Genomic DNA, 19,638 nt, shown 5'->3' with positions numbered 1-19,638 from the left:
AGCCGATGACCTCATGCATTTTTCCACCATCCCCCACCATCAAAGCTTGGGTTCTTAATGCCTCTCTCGGCATTCCTCTAGTCTGTGGGAGTTTCTAAATTTTAGTGTGTGTGTGTGTGTGTGTGTGTGTGCGCGCGTGCGCACACGTGCGCACGTGAGCACATGCACACACTTTTAAAGAAAGAAATGCTTTCACTCGTATCCTACAAAGTACTAACATTCTGCCATCCTTTTTTTCTAATTCTCTACTTTTTAAATATTGAAATGTATAAAGCACTTTAATGGAGTTCATTTATAAAACTTAAGAAGACATAATCCTTGACATTGATAGTTTCTTTCTTGAATTATTAAGCACACTATTTTAAAGATAAGAATCAAGGTTTCTTAGAAATATCAAGTTTTCATTAGATGATTTCCCAATAAAACTTTCAGGTGCTTTTCTTTGTTTTTCTGTGGTTGGTATAGCTTGAAGTATCCATGACTTGACATGTTCCATAGGATCAAATTCATTAAAGTGTGAGTCAACAACCATAATAAAATCATGAAAGTGTTTTTAGATGGATACACAGGTGCAACAAGCTATATTTTGCTAGGTAACAGATTCTACCCATGTGGGCCTGGCCATCCATGGCCTGTGAGCATCATCCAGGATGCCAGGAATCATTAAATTCATTGTGATGTTTCATGGAAAGAAAGGAGAAAATTTGCTGCTCCTCAGAGCTGATTAGAACTAAACTATTATATATATATATATATCCCCATAATATATGTGCTTCTCAGTGATTAATTTTCTTTATTTGCTCAGGCTGCTGTAACAAAACACCATGAACTTGGTAGCTTATAAACAACATAATTTCTTTCACATTTTTTATTGTTTCTTTTTTGCTTCTATATAACAATAGGATTCATTTTAACATAACTAAAAACTCATGGAATATGTTTGCTCAAATTCAGTCCCCAGTACTTTCCCTTTTCCTCCCCTCCTCCCTCTTCCTGTTCCCTTCCCTCTACTCTACTGATCAACTTACTTTTAGATTTTTTTTCTTTTTTGTTAGTGTCTTGTGGATATACATGATGGTGAGATGCACTGCAGTATATTCATGTATGTACATAGGAAAGATTCATTTCTTTGTTCTTCCCTTATCCCATCTCATCTCCATCACCCTCAGACTTCTTCATCTAGCCTATGGGTCTCCCTTCTTTTTTGATGGAATCTCCTATCCCATTTTCCCTTTCTCTCTCTCTTTTTTTTCCTCCTTATTTTGGACTAGCTTCCACATATCAGAGAAAACATTCGACCTTTGGCTTTCTGATTCTGGCTCATATCACTTAGGATGATGATAGTCTCTGGTTCCATCCATTTGCCAGCAAATACCATAATTTCTTTCTTCTTTATGGCTGATTAATATTCCATTGTGTATATATACCACATTTTCTTTATCCATTCATCTGTTGAAAGGGACCCAAGTTGTCTCCATAGCTTGGCTATTGTGAATTATACTGCTATAAACATTGATGTGGCTATAAACAACAGAATTTTTATCTCTCAGTGTTCTGGAAGTTGAAAGGCCTATAACCAAGAAACTGACAGATTTGGTATCTGGGAGGGCTCACTTTCTGGTTTATAGATGGTATCTCTCACTTGTCCTTATATGGTGGAAGGGCAAGCTTGCTATCTGAGCTCTGTTTATAATGACATTGATTCTATCCATGTGGGCTCCACCCTCATGACCAAATCAGCTACCAAAGCCCCACTTCCAAATATTTTCACATTGGGGATTAGGTTCCAACATATGAGTACTGGGGGGAGGGTGGATATTAGACTCTAGCACTGAGATTATTGTGCAATACATATATTAACATTTTGTGTATCTGTGTGTGTGTGAGATAGAGAATATACATGTAATGTGGATGTATTCTTTGCACTAACAGAGTTTAAGATTACAAAATATAATATTGTCTACTAAATCTACTGTATCATATCCAAATTTATCTTCATGCAAATCCATGAGGTGAAAATTTTTATCCCAAATTTATAGGTGAGGAAATAAGTCTGACTGGTTAAATAACTCTTCCAATGACACGCATAAAAGATAAAGCCAGATTTTTGGATTTGAGTTTATCTGTCTCCAAAATTTTAATTTTGAACTAGTGGACTGTAATTGAGTGAGTATTAAGAGTTTTCCTTTTAGATATTTTTAGAAATTGTTGGTTTATAATAGCAAGAACATCAATTTATAGGACAAGGGTGTTTAGGGGCAGAGAACTTAGTGCATCTGTCAAATAGGGAAGGCCATGTGAAGTCTGTTTCTTCATTCTTCCTCATTGGATGTGGGCTGCTGACTCTTCCACAGAGTCATCACAGGGCAGGCATTGCCAGCAGTCTCCACTTCCATTAGTCCAGATTTTATTGCACATAATACATCTTGCCTTCATTTGCATGTCGCTAACCCAGGCTCATGACTTACATTCTTTGGTGTGTCTGCAGTGAATTAAAATAAGACCAGATAGCAACAGAGAATGCTGCAGAAAGCTCTTTTGAAACTTAAAAACTTTCTGTCAGCAGAAACTACTTTTACGTTTTAAACATTTTTATTTTACCTTATTTGGAGATGTAAGATGGAATCCAGAGGCCTCTCAAACCCAAATTTAATATTAGTGAACCTTCACTGAGATAAAAGAAAAATATCCTTCTACTCCAAAGTAGCTAAGTGCACATCAAATCAATAACCATAATTTTCCACTTTCTGGCAAAGCTGAGTAAAGTTTTCTACTATTTTTCAATTAGGAAAAGCAGCATCTCAGATACAAAGGCAAGGCTTTGGTCACAAACCAGCAAAGCTGGAGTCATTTTTATTCAGTTATGTTTGCACAGTTATTAAAAGGATGATTTGTGTTGAGCTGTGGGACCAATCTCACACCAGCCCCCGGAAAATGAATTAAAAGACAGAAAACTTTCCTGATCTTGCGCACACAGTTTTGGTTTTCCTACAGGGAGCACGCGGGACTGGTGAGGCTGAGAATCAGACAAGCTTGAGCCATAGCTCACATTTAAAAATGGACTTTCCTCATTTTCAGTATAGTTGTTTTACCCCTTGTGATAAATTGTAGGTATGAAGTTGCGGCGAAGGGACCAGGATGCTGCTTGACTCCTTCATAGCACTGCTTGGAACTTTTAAAATCAAGACTATTTAGATATTCGTGCCACTTTTGCAAGTGTCCCATTCAACTTAGAACTATAGTTTTTTTCAACCTTTTTTTTTTCCTATTATGAATGGTAACTTAAAGCTAAAGCATGAAGGGTAACTTAAAGCTAATCATGCACACTGGGAAATTAACAAGTGGTTCCTAAAAGTGGGTAATGGATACACATAGTGATGGATAAAGCTCAGTCTCCTCATGCACAGCATTGATTCAGAAAAGAATGGACACTGCTGATGAAATTTATCACACAAGACGGGACACGAGCAAATCCTTCATCCTAAAAAGGACAGAAATTCAGAAGGGAATGACTGGGGAGAATGAGTCACTAGCAGCTGTTAAGAATCATAGTTGAACCTCTATTCCTGACTTAACTCTCTCCTTTATCCCAGAGGCCAGTGGTTGTCAAACTTTAGCTGCATCAGAATCACTTTGGGGACTTGCTCAGATACAGATTGCTGGGTCCCATGCCCAGAGTTGTTGATTCAGTAGATCTACTTGGGGCTAAAGAATTTGTATCCCTAACAAGTTCCCAGGTGATGTTGGTCAAGATACCACAGTGTAAGAACCACCGCATCGGCAATACTAGCTTCAGATTTGAGCCAAAAAGACCAATACCGATTTGTTTATCTGGAAAACCAGCATATTTCTTAAAAATAGGTGGTTCCATGTCACCATGAAAGGGGTACTGCTAAAAGATAGGATGAGATGTCAGAGGAACACATTTTAATTAACAAAAGATGGTTCCCTGTCTCATCCACTGGATTCAGCCCAGGTCCTATCTTTAGGGTATTGGGTCATTGTGTGAGTTTTGGTGTCAGAACTCCCAATCTATACTTGAGGTAATAAACTTCTTTAAGTCAGTCACTTCCTTTTCTAAATTGCTTTTTCCTCCTTATAAAATTGGAATTAATAGTATGTCTGATCTCATCAGGTTGTTGTGAAGAGAAAATGAGGTATTTAGAAAGCTGTAACACATTGGTTTATGCATAGTAAGGCCTCCATACATGTGAGCTATAAGTATTGCTTAATAATTATCTAGCAAGTATCACCATCTCATTATTATATAATCAATGTGTACGTTTTTAGCACTCTCAAAGAACTTTAAGGTTTTATCCCATTTTCATATATTAGAAACTGATGCACCAAGGGTTAGTACCTTCCCCAAGGGCATCCTAAATTATGCCCTGTGAAATCTATCATTATCATCATCCTACACTCAGGCACCTAAGAGTGATCAAATCCAGATCTTGTGGACAACCCTCTCAAGAACCTGGCCACACTCCCTAGGATTAAAGACAGAGGTATTATTTCTTCAGGCCCTCCTGGAGTCTCTCTCAGCCTTTTTTGGCCCATGTACTGCTGTATATTTTGTGTCTAAAATGGAAAATTTCTGTAACACAATACTCAGCTCTGATCCCCACAGATTCTCAAATAGTCTTTTTTTTTTTTTTTTGGTTTCGGTCAAAATATGACTTCATGTGCAAAAAAGAAGCCTAATTTACCAGCACTCACATAGCAAATTTATAAACATTACAGATTCAAAACCCTCTGGTTCCTAAGAATTCCAAAGAATTTCACTTCTGAAAAACAAAGCAATGACTAACAAATGAGAAGAGAAATGGAAAGATGAAAGCTAGCTCCCTGTCTGATGCAGGAGCCCTAGCTCGAGCTCTGAGAGCCATCTGTTTCAGCACCTTGGCCCAGCAGTGTGTGACACCAGTACTCACACAGGTACCCCTTAAGGAAAGGCAGGGAGCTGGCTGCCCTTAGCTTTTGGATCTTGCCCAGAATTCCGCCTGTCAGGCAATTGTTCAAGGATTTTAGAAGTTCAGTTCACTGAATCCCCAGCACTTTCCTACATAATCATCAAATCTTCACGAACTTTGTCCCGGACCAGTCTGAACAGTACAGAGGGTCTCCTCTGAGTGACTTGTTTCTACGACAAGATGCTCTAGCCTAGAAGTGAACTGCATGGCATGAGGAGCCTCTGTCTCTGGCTTCGATTCCCAGCTCTGCCACTCAGAAGCTGGGTGATCTTAGACAAGTTTCTAAACCTAAGTCCTTGTTTCCTCATTTGTGAACAGGAATTGTCATTGTCTACATATTGTGAGATTTTAGAAGGAATAAGTTACTTAATAACTTATAAAATATTAGGGTGGTCACTGCCACAGAGTTGGGCCATGTGTATTGGTATTATTATTACTCTACTACTGCCCTTTGGAAAGTAAAAGAGTAGGGATGATATAAATGTTTGCATTCCCCGCCCCCCCCCCAATTCCTGTGTTGAAATTCTAAGCCCCATGGTGATGGTATTAGGAGGGGACAATGTCTTCCCTCATGACTGGGATTAATGCTCTCATAAAAGAGACCTTAGAGATCTAGCTTGCCCCTTTCACCTTGTGAGGACAAAGTGAGAAGTTACCATCTAGGAACCGGGAAACTGGCTCTTACCAGACACCAATTTTTCCAGTGCATCAATCTTAGACTTTCCAACCTCAGAACTGAGAAATAATTTGTTTCTAACTTACCAATTTATGATATGTCATTATGGCAGCCCCAACAGATGAACACAGCATCTATGGTTGTATTTGTTCAAGAAGATAAAATGCTAATGTAAGAAGGAAACATTTTGGTGCTCTGGTAATGGCACAATTTTGAAGCCAGATAGACCTGAGCTTGACCTTTGACCCCGCTACTTAAGTTCTGTGACCTTGGGCAAGTTACAAACCTCTTTGAAATCCAGCATTCTGTTTATACAATCAAGATAACAGCACCTAGCTCATAGGATTACAGGCAGGATCTAATGGAGCGATGTTTGAGAAGCACTTGACTGTTGGTGGGCAGCCCAGGAATGGTAGTTATTATGCAGCAAACTGGTTATGTAACAGAAACCCATTAACTCCTGAAAGCACTTACAACCACCATACTTGATATAAATGACTAAAATAATTCCGATATCTGAGATTCTTATAAAAAAAATGTTCTTTTCAAAGACAAAGTGCAAGGTAAAATAGCACAGTTCTTCATGTATTCTTTTGTCTCTTGCATTAAACTTGGTTTGTTGTATGATTTATAAATTGCCCTTTACCCCATCCCCAACCTGGCCTTCATTAGCAATCAATTTTTGTTTTAACATATGCATATTGAGATAGAGTTTTGCCACATTTCATAAAATAGGAGAAAGTACCCACAGACTTTCACATTTCAATTTCCAGTTAAATGAAATTTTGTGTGATGAAAGGAAAGTATTGAGGCAGGGCAGCAGCATTGTTCCATTCCAGGGGTATCTGTTTCTGCCATAATGTCTTAAAACTGAGCTCCAAGGGCTGAGGATACAACAAGAAGGTACCTTCTGGTGTTGGACCACAAAACTGCCCTGATCTTGTTGTGCAGGAAGCAAGGTTCACTTACTCAGACTTGAGCCTTGATGTCCCTTCAAACTATCTTTCATGCCTCATGTTACATGCTAATTCCCCAGTGATGTCACCAGGAGGAGGAATTGCAGAATCATAGTTTCTGAAAGATTAAAGATCTCCATGGGTCATCAAGTCCACCCTCTCCAGAGCCCCAGGGGTTTATGTCAACAAAGCTCTGATTTGCTTCTTGTCAATAGGAAGTGAGGTTTGGCTTACAAGGAGTATTGAAATTCAACAAATTCTCAACTTAAGTGAGAATTTGCTTACTCCATCACACCTGTGTTTGAAGCTTCTTAGTTCTGACAAATGCATTTCCTGAAGAGGTGAGAGAAACTAGTAAAGATAGTACTTAAGGTGTTTGGGGGGATGGGGAAGACGGTGACCAGCCACTAGTGGGAAGTAATGACTCTGGAACTCCATCCACATGGCCATTTACTATGGTTTGGATATGATGTGTCTCTCAAAACCTTCTGTGTTAAATAAGGAATGTTCAAAGGTAAAATTATTGGATTGTAAGAACTGTAACCTAATCTGAACTGTGTGGTAACCACAGGCAAGTGGGGTGTGGTTAGAGGAGACAGGTCACTAGAGGTGTGCGCCGCCCCACCCCACCCCCGCCCAGCCTTCCTAGCCACATTGAATGGAGTAGTACCCCTCCACCATGTCCTTCTGCCACAACATTCTGCCTCACCTTGGGCCCAGTGCAATAGACTCAGCCAACATGGATTGAACCTCTGAAACCATGAACGAATATAAATTTTCTCCCCTCTATGTTATTCTTGTCAGGCATTTGGTCACAGCAATGAAAAGCTGACAACTCGCTGTTCTCTTTGCTTTTATACTTTCTCTTTCCCCTGCCCCATTGGCTTCTTTCACAACAGTATCATAGAAAGAGTACTTTAGAGATAAAAAAAAAAAGGCATCCATAAAATTATTCTGTTCTGAAGTACTCAGTTTTCAGAAGAGAAAATGAGTCTCAGTCGTCAAGTAGAACAAAGCATCCAGAAGAGATGATGGATTCAGAAGTCAGTTATGTTTTTAGGTGCCTTTAAAAAGGCAGAAAAAAGTATGTGTAGGACAGAGTAAATGGTATTTTAACCCCATTACATAGATGCTAAGGCTCAAAAGCAAATGGGGATGTATCTTCTTTCATAGTTAGACAATCTATGGAGGTATCAGAACTTCAAGTGAAGGAAGAATTAGCCCACATTCTGCAGCTTTCTGAGAACTGAAGCTAAGTGGATAGGAAGCAATTGTCCCATTCTCTAAACTTCAGGAGGGGAAAAAAAGTCACCCTAGAGTCAATTATGTAGAATCCACATTAACCTTTGATTGTTACCAGTTCTTCCTCTACACAAACATACATGTGCACATATGCCCACTGACATATGTGCTTGTGTGTGTGCACACACCATGCAAATATAGGAAGAACAGAAGTCTGGAGTCAGAACACTGCCATCCTTCTCAGTCTTGTTGCCATCTTCTGCAAACTAAGGATCATTATAATAGCTTTCTCAGCATTTGGTGTAAGGTCAAACAAAATAATGAAGTGTAACCTCTTTGTAAATCATGAAGCAGTGATTCTTAAACAATCTGGTTTGAGAAACTTCTTGAGAATATGATGAAAGCTAAGGACCTCACCAAAACTCCCACATGTACACAGAAACATTTGTGTGTGATTTCAGAAGATTTGTAGAACTTTAAAGACTGCAATTTAACACTTGGTCTAAAAGTGTTTACCAAATGTGGAATATTCCAGCCTAAATAAATTAGGAAAAGAGTTTTATTTATTTGATAAACTTTACTGAATCCTTTCAAGTACTGGAAGGCTAAGGGGAATAGGTATTCTTATCTGTTAGGAGTTATCAGGCCCAGTAGGAGCACTGGAGCAAAGGAATCTCTCGCCTTGTATCAATTAAGATGATCACCTTACTATATTCACCTCCCTATGACAACTGGCCTCAGAGCCCTGCGTCTGGCTATGGAGTGTGTTTACAGAGAAGTCCAAGGGCTTTCCTTAGGTCTACAAAGGTGTTCTTTTCTCCAGGACTTGACACTTCTGGACACACACGAGGATATGTTTATAAGAAACAGAGGGAAGCTGAGTTCAGCATTGTGTACTCGCCATTTCCTGCCCTGGACCCCTCATGTCAATGAAAAGACATCTATAAACATCTGCAGTTCTTCCACATTCCACTAAGTACACCTCTTGTAGATTGTTGCCACTAAACTAGCAAATTCAATAACTTGTGACATAGCACAGAATTAGAAAAAAGCATTTTCATTTTGAACAGAAGTTTTAAAACCTTCTTGAAACCCAGGCTTCAATAAGACTACCACTTCCTAGTTTGAAAGGACAAAATATGCTATTGTTATCTGAAAACTAGAATGATAATCAAGAATCATACATTTAGTTGTTGTGAAATTAAATAGGAAAATCATATGAAGTACTTAAAACTCTGCTTGGTGAAATCTCAACAAATTATGATTGTCATTGACCCCATCTCAACAGCTCTATCCTTAGCCATTGTGGGAAGCCATTGGTTTTACTCGTAATGAGAAATGTTTTATTATATTTATTATAGCTTCTATTTCCTAAAGTATCATTTTATTTTGGTGGGGTGGGGTGGGTACTGGGTATTGAACTCAGGTACGTTCAACCGCTGAGCCACATCCCCAGCCTTTGTTGTATTTTATTTAGAGACAGGGTCTCACTGAGTTGCTTAGCATTTCACGTTACCAAGGCTGACTTTGAACTCACCATCCTCCTGCCTCAGCCTCCCGAGCCACTGGGATTATAGGCGTGTGCCCCTGCACCTAGCCTTATTATTATTACTATTATTTTTAAAGAGAGAGAGAGAGAGAGAGAGAGAGAGATTTTAATATTTATTTTTTAGTTTTTGGTGGACACAACATCTTTATTTTATTTTTATGTGGTGCTAAGGATCCAACCCAGTGCCCCGCGCATGCCAAGCGAGCGCGCTACCGCTTGAGCCATATCCCCAGCCCAAGCCTTATTATTTTTTATAGGCCTACTACATATTTTATGAATATGTTAATTTTTGTAATGACTTAGGCTTATTTTTCAAGTTCCTGATTAGGTCACATATGAATCGGGTTGTATAGGAGAAATAAGTAGAAATTGGGAAAAATTATCAGGACATGATAAAAAATCAAAATTTACAAGCTAACCTGGGAAGAAGAGAATGAGTGGAAAGATAATTAATCCGGATTTCCTGATTGGGATTGTCCAGAAGGAAATGAAGAAAAGGTAAAAGTAGATATAATAAGTGGGGCACTTTCCCCTTTTAGAAAGAGCCTAATGAAGCCATTAGTAGCCCAAGTAATATCAAGGCAAACTACCCAATTTAGTTTCAGTGATTTTGACAGAAACTGGATTCTAGGAAGAAAATAGAATTTCTGCATGAACATGAATTAGGAAGTGGTGATATACACAGAGAGGAGCTAAGGGATTAAACACAAAATCCTGTTTCATCATCCTGGATTCAGTGGCTGGCTTACCTAACTACAGTTGCAACAAATGTTTTTACATCAGAGTCAGGAGATTATTCTCTGCAAACAGCACAGTAGTGTTTTCACAGGCCTGTAGGGGAGAAAAGTTTTAAGAGAGCCACTGGTCAGAAAATTTGTCCTCTCCATGTTCCCTTGCTAATCAGTAGAACTGTGAGGAGGACAGGGGAAGCCTATCCAAATTATGGTGCTAAACCAGGGCCTAGAGGATGCCTTTTGTCCACACAGAACTAGCCCCAGCCCACTACTGGTAACTTCAGACATGATCATCAGTAAGAATCATGGCGTTCGGGGGAGATCTGGAGAGTTGTATGCATCAGCCAGCCCGTCAGTTCCTCACCTACACCCTCTGAACCTGCCATAAGTATTGGAGTGACTGCATGGCTGCATGAATGCACCCAGGCTGAATAAACCTCCATGTGACTGCCTGGGACTTAAATGTCTCCCTGCGCAATCTCATCACCCAGAGCCACCCGCATTCTTCGAGTTTCCTCTGCCTTGCCAGCTTCTTTAGCATTGCCTCGCTGGACCTACGCACAGTCCACAGACACAATGTCAGGATTCATGCCTGGAATGCTTCAGCATACCACTTAACCCACTCCCACTTCTGTCTGTGCCTGAAGAAGACATTCACAAGGGCTCTTGGGGCCCTCTGGCCATCAATGGGCAGTTTCTTGAGCCTTTCATTATGGGCCAATGAAAACAATGCCTTTAGTGAACTGCTGCCTCCCTTTCACCTCCGACCCGTGGTCGGACACGTGGCTGTGAGTCTTGCCAGCTGGAAATTGGTCCTGGAGATCCACACTCAGCAGGACTTTATTTATGACCTGAGGCAGCACTCATCAGTCATCCTCCAGGCTTCAGTTGTGCTGAATATGTAAGTGACCTCGGTGCCATACCAGAAATGTTTGTATTTGGATGAGGCTTAGTATGTGAAAGAGAAAATTTGTCCCCTCCATGTTCCCTTGCTAAGCAGTAGAACTGTGAGGAGAACAGGGGAAGCCTTTCCAAAATATTAGGTAATAATGGCCTGGGAGAGATCCCAAAACCCAAATAAACAGTTTCATTTGGGTCCAAACCCTTGCTCAGCAACTCTTTCAGACACCATCCTCTCCCCATTTTCCACCATTCCAGAGATTATAAAGACAAACTCTTTGTATCTCACAGGGCACTGTCAAACAAATATTCAACATCTGTCTTTCCCAATCTGAACAACTTGTAACTCCAAATCAAGCATTTGTTGGAGTCTTGTCAATCAATTCCTAAGTAACAGAGCATAGGACTGAAGTTATGGTCACGTGTTAAAAATTTTCAACCTCAGGGAAGAAGGAATGTTAAAGAATTGGAATTTCTCCTCTTCAAAGTTTCCCAGGATGAAAGGTGCACATCTAAAGAAATGTGCACTTGAAAAAATTCTTCACTCTCTGGATGGTGCAATATCATCTATAACCCACAGCTTTAGAAACTTTTTCTTTTAACTCACTGTGTTTGCTTCTATCTTTAAACTGTATGCTTTTGAGCTGTCATGTTCAGTAAGTATTTGGGCAGATGACTGAAAATTGATGAAACACATATGGTTTAGACAGAGATTAAGAACCTTGCTGGGTAGGACATATCTGTATGGTGATTGCCATAAGTATTCAGGCTATTCAGACAATATAAATATATTAACCTGCAGAATCAATTGTTGAACTATAATTACTTTACTTTTTTAGCTTCTCATATAATTTTACAAAATTGGCTTCGCTTTCAAGTGTTCTTATAGTGGAATTTTAGAGAAAGTCCAGGATCTTCAAATCATATGTGGAAAACTTAGGTAATGAGAAAGACCAGCCAGAGCCACACAGCTGGAAGTCATTGGCTGCTTTCAGAGGCCCACGTTTCCCTGAGTGGAAGGTGCTTCCTCTGGGAAGGGTTCTCATTACATCATCAATGGATTTTTCCAGATATCAGGCTCCCTCGGGATGTAGGAATTCTTCCTGGGGAAACATTTGTCATCCCTAAGATCTCGGTAGAAGGGCTTATCATATATTTTGTGTGTGTGTGTGTGTGTGTGTCCCCTTCCTTAGAGATCACCAATTAGTAAGACTTTGCAAATTTAGCTGGATAATTTATTTGTTACTATTTTTAACACCAATGTCAAGTGGCTATTCTTTGAGAATCTGTGATTTTCATGCTATTTTTCCCCCCAAACGATTCTCTTGTTTAAGTTAGTGCACATACACAAACACATACACACAATATACCAGATTATAAAACTATAGAAACACACTTGGAAAAATGCTATGTAGTGTACAAAGCACTTTACCATGTTATTGAAGGAACACTATGATATCACTGGACTTTTTAAATAATGGGTATTCAGAGAAAATGACTTCTCCAATATCACAATGTTACATCAAAGAGGGAACCAGAAACCCAAGGTGGAAATCTCACTTATCCACCCAAGATATTACCAGAATATGCCATCTTAGAAGATGAGCAAAGGGAGGCAAGAGTCAAAATCTTAGTCCCAGCGAGTGGTCAAAGATCTGACCATCTACAGATAGGAGTGCCTCAGAACAGAACAGTGTTTGGTACAAAATCAGGGACCCCCCCCAATAAAACAGCCAGGTTGATGACACAGCTATAAAGAGGGGTGAAAAAATACAGGCAGCCCAACAAGTGCATGGCACCTGGGCTTCCTCTCCAAGATTCTTCACTCACCAGGGCACAGTGGTCCCTTTCATTGATGTCAGTTCTGGTGAAACAAGGGGCATCTCAGCATTCACAGGTTTTGAGAAAAAAGATGCTGTGCCTAGGTAAGTGTATTAGTTTCCTAGGGTTGCTGTAGTCAAGTTCCATAAATTGGGTGGCATACACAATAAAAATGTATTGTCATATACTTCCAGAGGCTAGAATTTTAAGATTGAAGTGTCCACAGGGTTAGTCTGAGGGAGAATCAGTCCCATGCCTCTCTCTTTGGCTTCTGGGGGTTTGCTGGTGAATTTTGGCATCCCTTGACTTGTAAGTGCATCACCCATCACCACCACCATCCCCTCTTCACATGCTGTTCTTCCTATATGCATAATGCCTTGTGCCCAAATTCCCCCTTTTTATAAGGACATCAGTTGCAATGGATTAGGGACCACCCTCCTGTCCTCATTTTAACTTGATCATCTGCAATGATCCTATTCCCAAATAATAGGATCAGTCACAGTCACAAGTACTGGGGGTTAGAACTTCAACATCCTTTGGGAGAACACAGTTCAACCAGTAACAGAAAAGATTATCTTCTTTAAAAGCATCTCCAAATCTTAAAATAGTCACCTTTGACATAGCTATTTTAGTGCCATATATTTCAAATATAATTATTAACTGTCATTTTATAATAAAGTCCAAATTCTTTTCTTGTTAGGTTTTTATGTTTTTTTTTTTTTTTTTTTTTACTTTTTGTATTTTGATAAATGACCCTTTGAATTTGGTACGGAATGCCCTGCATCACTGCCAAAAAATGATAAATGCTATACTGAAATGGAAGGCTGTAATCATTATGAAAATTTATTACCTCTCTCTTACTTGAACTATGAACTTCTATCCATTCACATTACTGAAGACAAGTAATTTGCTTAAAATGGCTCAGAACCTATAATCTTTTTTATTATTCAAAAGGAAACCCTGTTCAGAGAAAAGGTTTTTTTTTTTTTTCAATTTAATGTGGGGAAAGTTCTCCAAGTTGCAGTTTCAAAAGTACTTGTTTTCATATTTCTGGTTTCTTTTAAAATAAATTAATTTTTTATACTTTTTTATATTTATTTAGTCGTAGATGAACACACAGTATCTTTATTTATTTTTATGTGATACTGAGGATCAAACCCAGTACCTCACACATGCGAGGCAAGCACTTTACCACTGAGCTACAGCCCCAGCCCCTAAATTTTATATTTTTAACAGGAAAAGAAAAACTATATTTTTTAAAAAAAATTGAAGGCTGAGCAAGGGAAAGAGCAAGAAGGAAGAGTAGCCAACCTATGTGAGGGAACAGCCATAAACAGGGCTAGGGCTACAGGTTTCTTCTTGAGGTAATCCCAAATCTGGAGAGCTCTTTAAAGCTCTGTCTACTGTCTGCTTTCTCAGCTCAGAAATGCCTAGCTTAGCCCTGCCTAGCTGAACAAATTGTGCCAGGACCCAGTGAAGTCTAAACTCTCAAGTCTGGGTTTCACTAGCATTTTCCTCAGCTTAAACACCCTGGTAAAAGTTCCTAGGGTCACTTTCTCTTTTCAAAAGGCTTGCCCATACATCCTGTGTGTCTATGGGTCTCAGGAAAGACACAGGATATCAACAGGTTAACAACTGGCAGGGCCTGCACCCCTGGAGCAGGATGGAATGTATGAGGAATGCAGTTTGGATTTTCTCCACAGAGAGGTGAGGATTCTTAGTTGAAGCCAAAAGCTCCTCTCCGTCCACTCCCACTCACATGTAAATCAGACACTTCTGATTCCCAGCGTATCTTTCCTGAATTTAAGCACAGAAAATAAATAGCCTTTGTAAACATATAGGTAACTACTTTATTATTATTATTATTATTATTATTATTATTATTATTTTGCAAAGGTTGAATTTGTAAAAGTCAGAGAGCACTTCTTAAGTGAAAGAAGCAAGCAGGAATTTCAGGGTTCTGACTGCATTATCCAAAAGGTAGTCTGAGAACCATTTTTTTTTTCAAAATCACTTGGAAACCTTGTTCATTCAAATTAATGAGGTTTCCCAGGCTGTGCTCCAAACCAACATCCTCAGAAGTTCTTAGAGTGGGGTTCATGAATCTCATTTTTAAGTTTCCCAGTTGCCTCCAATGCATATTAAAGTATGAGAGATACTGCATGATCCCAAAGTATGTGAGGACATCCAAGGGTACCATCAATATAGATCTTCACATGGACATTGGGGTCCCTTGAGGACCTATAAAATCACAGCAGCTTTAGAGATAACTGAACTTCCCCTGACTCCTGATATCTCTGGCAAAGTGTGCTTCTGCAACCCCAAACACACAAGCTCCCTTCCGCACTTCACCTCTCATCCCTGCCATTGAATCACTAGGATCTGTTTACCTGAATCTTCTTTGGAACAAACAGTGGCTTAGCATATTTATGTCTTTATAAATACCTTGCCTGGGAGAGTGGCAGTCCTGAGTATGTGCTTAATACACTCTTATTGGTTAAGTACATAAACATAGATGCTTTACCCATCAGCAATCTGGAAAGCCAAGGGCTTGTGTTCATTCTTAGTCAACTGTTGAGATTTACTATGGTTCAATACAAAACTGGATCTGGTTGGATCTTTAGGTTTATTGTTAATGTCTCCAATGAGTAGTATCCTCCCATATCACCTCTTGCATTGAAAACCTGTTTATGCATTCTCTTCCCACCCCTCATCTTCTACACTGACAGAAGGTACCAGGAAGCAGCTATGCTATACTAACCTAATTAGAAAGAAATTTGCAAATGGCATTTAGTGTGTGTGTGTGTGTGTGTGTGTATTTTATATTATATATATATTCAGCACCAATGTGTCCTCTCCATTTAGTCAAGGTCTAAGATCACATATTAGCAGTATTATGGGATGTAGCCCTTCTCATATTGCGGCTCTGTGTATACAGGGACTCCAGGGAAGAGAAGCCAGTGCTGGGGGAGCCCCTTCATTGCTGACACCTTCCCTCCCCTTTCTTTTCCTGTTAAGTGATGGGGTGGGGGTGTCTTTTAGAGGAGTCTCCTTCCTAGGGCTGCGAGAAGGGTCTGGGTGGGAAAATCTGCTGTAAAAATGCAAGTATTTCTGCAAACTTGCTTTTAGACTGCAGAATTGCCCTTCCACTGAAGTGACTCTTCAGGAAGGACTTAATAGTTGAGGAAATTAATAAAGTCAGAAAGAAGAAAAAAAAAAACAAATTTGATCCTAAATCCTGGTGCTAATGAATACCCTGTTTCCTGGAAATGGATGTAGATCAGCCAGCAAAATGCTGAGGATGCACACACCAACTGTCTTGGCACATCTGGTTTTTGATGTACTGACTAAAGAAGTGCCAGGATGAGAAATGTGAGAAGAAATGGAGGGTCCTGGGAAAGGGCGCCACTTGGGGCTCAGCATGGTTTTCATGGCATTTTTCTGTTTTTATTCTTAGGGGAAAAAAAAAAACTGCTGAAATAAAGCTGACTTGAAATAATTTCAGTCACGTGTGTACCCTAACTCGGCACATTCTTTGTCATGTTAACTTCTTCTGATTTCAAAGAACACTGTCAATTTACTAGGCCCTAAATTCATGGTGTTTTTAATTTAAACAGAGGGTTTGCCAAACCTAGCCCTAAAAGAAATATTTTCATGATCCAGCTCTTTTATCTGCTCCACAGCTCGGGTGTGGTTTCATTCCCCGGTTCAGCATCCCTCTGTGCTGATGAGAAACCAAACATGATGACTGAGAAACCTGAAAAGATCCTCAGTGGATCAGATATCACCTTAAGGAATGAGTTGGAGAAACAGAGAAACCAAATAAAGATTTATATTCCATAGTGTTATGTGTGGTATGGAAAAAAGAGTATTTTATTATAAGAATTCCTAGTAATGATGATAAAAATCATAGCTATGAATTACTGAGTACTGACTATTGAAGAGTACTGTTCTGGAGACTTTGTAGTATCTTATGTCATCCTCCCAACAACTTTAGATGTAGATACCATTACCACCGTCACCACCATTTTCATCATTTAAAGGTGAAACCAAGGAGCAGAAAGATGAAAGGGAAATGACTTGGCCTATCATTTTGCTAGATGTGTAGTTGGTCCACACCCTTAAAAACATGCCATAAGAACCAAGTCTAATCTATTTAGTTGAGATGTTTTCCCCATAGATTAAAAAGGTGAGTAACCATGGAAGAAAATCATATGGAAGGGAATGTAAATGATAGTTTAGAGCATCTAGTGAGTCAGGAACTAACAATAGGAAGATACTAAATGTGGATGATTTGGGTTCAATGCTGAATTTGATATGGCCCAGAGTTCTCTGCTGGTAGGAAGGATGTTTACAAAGGGACTTGGAAATAACTGGATAATAATTAATTCAATTCCCATAGCTCTTCCCAGACCTTCTTCTAATTGTACATTTTTGAAACATTATCCAATTCATGTTCATGGAATCTAGTTTATTCTGGAAGTTAAGTAATAAGGAGAGTCATCAAGAAGTATAATTATAAAACTGGAGATAATGAAATGTGGGATTTAAATTTGACCTACAGAATAATTATTTTAAATATGCTTTTCCATACTAAATAAATTAGCAAGTTTTTTTCCAACATTACAGTTGCACATTTGAGAACCCATTTTTATCCTATTGCTAAATGAGTGAGAGTCCAAAATTGACACTGAGTTTATGGAAAGGAGCTCTCATTTCTCAAATAAGTTTTAATTATGCCTCATTGCTTTGCTTAATAAAATTAGCCCAAAGTATTCTCAGAGATGCTGGTGCAAGCTTTGGAATATTTTTAACTCTTTTTCAGAGATATTGAGCTCCCCACATCAATGCCAAAGGCAAGAGATTCTTAAGCATAGTGTGACCACACAGAGCAAGTTCTTCACCCATTGGTTATGAATAACTGGAATGGGAGCCTCTGGTAACTGCTACGAAAAGTACACTGAAAGAAAAGGTCTTATTCACATTTGGAACTGTAGGGGAATTGCCTTTAGACATGAAGTGGAAATGGATCTGGAAAAATTTCTCCTTTAATATAGAAACTCTCCTTAAGTCCCTTTATCAGTTAAGTGAGACTAGGAGGGAAGAAAGGGAATAGGAAAAGAGGAAAGATACAAAATCAAAATCTCTCTCTTTACAGATGTTAAAAGGTAACATTTTAATATAAGAAATGTCCTTTCTATTTTTGTAACTTATTTCCAAAATATTTATGGTTTGGGGGCTTTTATATCTATTTTACAAATCAAATATTAATTTACTATCTGAAAGTACATTTCTACAATGATGCCTCACTCTCCAAGTTGATCCAGTTTGAATCTCCCTTCACATCCCAGAAAGTCCAGCTTACTGAGAGCAAATCTTTCCCTGTGAAAATATTAAATCAACTGCACCCTATCCTAGAAAACCACAAAGTCTGAAAAAGGGATTTGCAATGTTTTGTACGCTCAGAAATAGAACTCAAAGAATCTAGGCCCATGTAAGAATACAAGGAAGTTACCATCCACTCTTGAAGTTGTATAACCTTTATCTTTTCTTAGTCACCAGGTAGTTTAATAATGTATAGTTGAAAAAATAATAATAATGTATAGTTTATTTAGATTTGGCAATAGGCTCTAAAGCTTATTATGCCTATTCTTTGCTCATTTTTCTTAGGTACAGAAGATAGAAATACATTCTGTTGAAGGATGCTTAGGCTAAAGATATTAAAGTACATTGCTAAGAAAATTTGGAAAGGGTAGGCTAAGAGTCAAAGGTTAAGGAACCAAATAGAATAAAAAAGAGCCAAAAAGGCAGGCTGAGAGCCTGTCACATGGCATGTCACAAGAGGCCCTGAGGACTTTGGAAAGCTGGAAGAATCTCTGCTATAGGAAGTTCTATGAGAATGAGTTCTCTATGAAAAAAGTAGCAAAGCAGTTCTTGCTAGAAAAAGGTAACTGGGGACCAGATCATCCTCTCAAGGGCCCGGAAAAAACATCTTTTATTTCCCCTTTCAAACTGTAAAAAAGGGTGTCTATCTTGTATATGACAGTAATAGAAAGTAATTTTTAAAATTAAAAATGATTTCCTAAATAAGGATCATATTTTCTTTCTTTCCTTTCTTCTTTTTTTTTCTATCTTAGGCAACAACACAAAGTATGCAGAACACAATCTGAAGTTAATGTGCAGCTTTAAAATTGAGGCTCAGAAGTTATGGTATTTGCCTTGTTTGTTTTCTAACAAAGGGGCATTTAGTGCAGTATTGTAAATCAGATCGGTTCTCTCTAAAATGTGAATATTTTGAAGAACAAAAAGGATGAAGACACTTTGGTTCCAGATTCCTAGAAGCAGCTCTTTCATTCTCTGTTCATCTTTTTGTGATTTCCTTCAATATGTACCACATTTTTTCTTCCAAAAGATGCTAGCTTGTGGTGACCCTGTATGCATCCTATTCTCAACTTGTTGTTTGATGCCATCTGTTGAACACAATGGAAAAGAATTAGCAGTCCTATCATGTGTGCTGAATTTCATCTGATCCCACTTCAAAGCAATAAATATGTGGCACCATTCTAATGGGCAAAGACTGTGGGTGCTAAATCTTTCAACTAGCTTTAGATAGGAAACATGTGTTTTATCCCACTATAGAAGTTATATGTTCTTCTCCATCACTGCCCTCCCTTCCTCCTGCTAAATTTGGACTGGCTTCTAGCAAGTCCACTTAACAAGCCCCAGCAGATAAAGGCTTATAAGCACAGGAGTCCACAGATTTTCGCACAGAGCTCTGGATTTGTGTCCC

Source organism: Marmota flaviventris, chromosome 8 (genome assembly GCF_047511675.1).
Source record: "Marmota flaviventris isolate mMarFla1 chromosome 8, mMarFla1.hap1, whole genome shotgun sequence".
Lineage (NCBI taxonomy): Eukaryota > Metazoa > Chordata > Mammalia > Rodentia > Sciuridae > Marmota > Marmota flaviventris.
The sequence above is the reverse complement of the archived record's forward strand: the minus strand, read 5'-3'. Positions refer to the sequence as shown.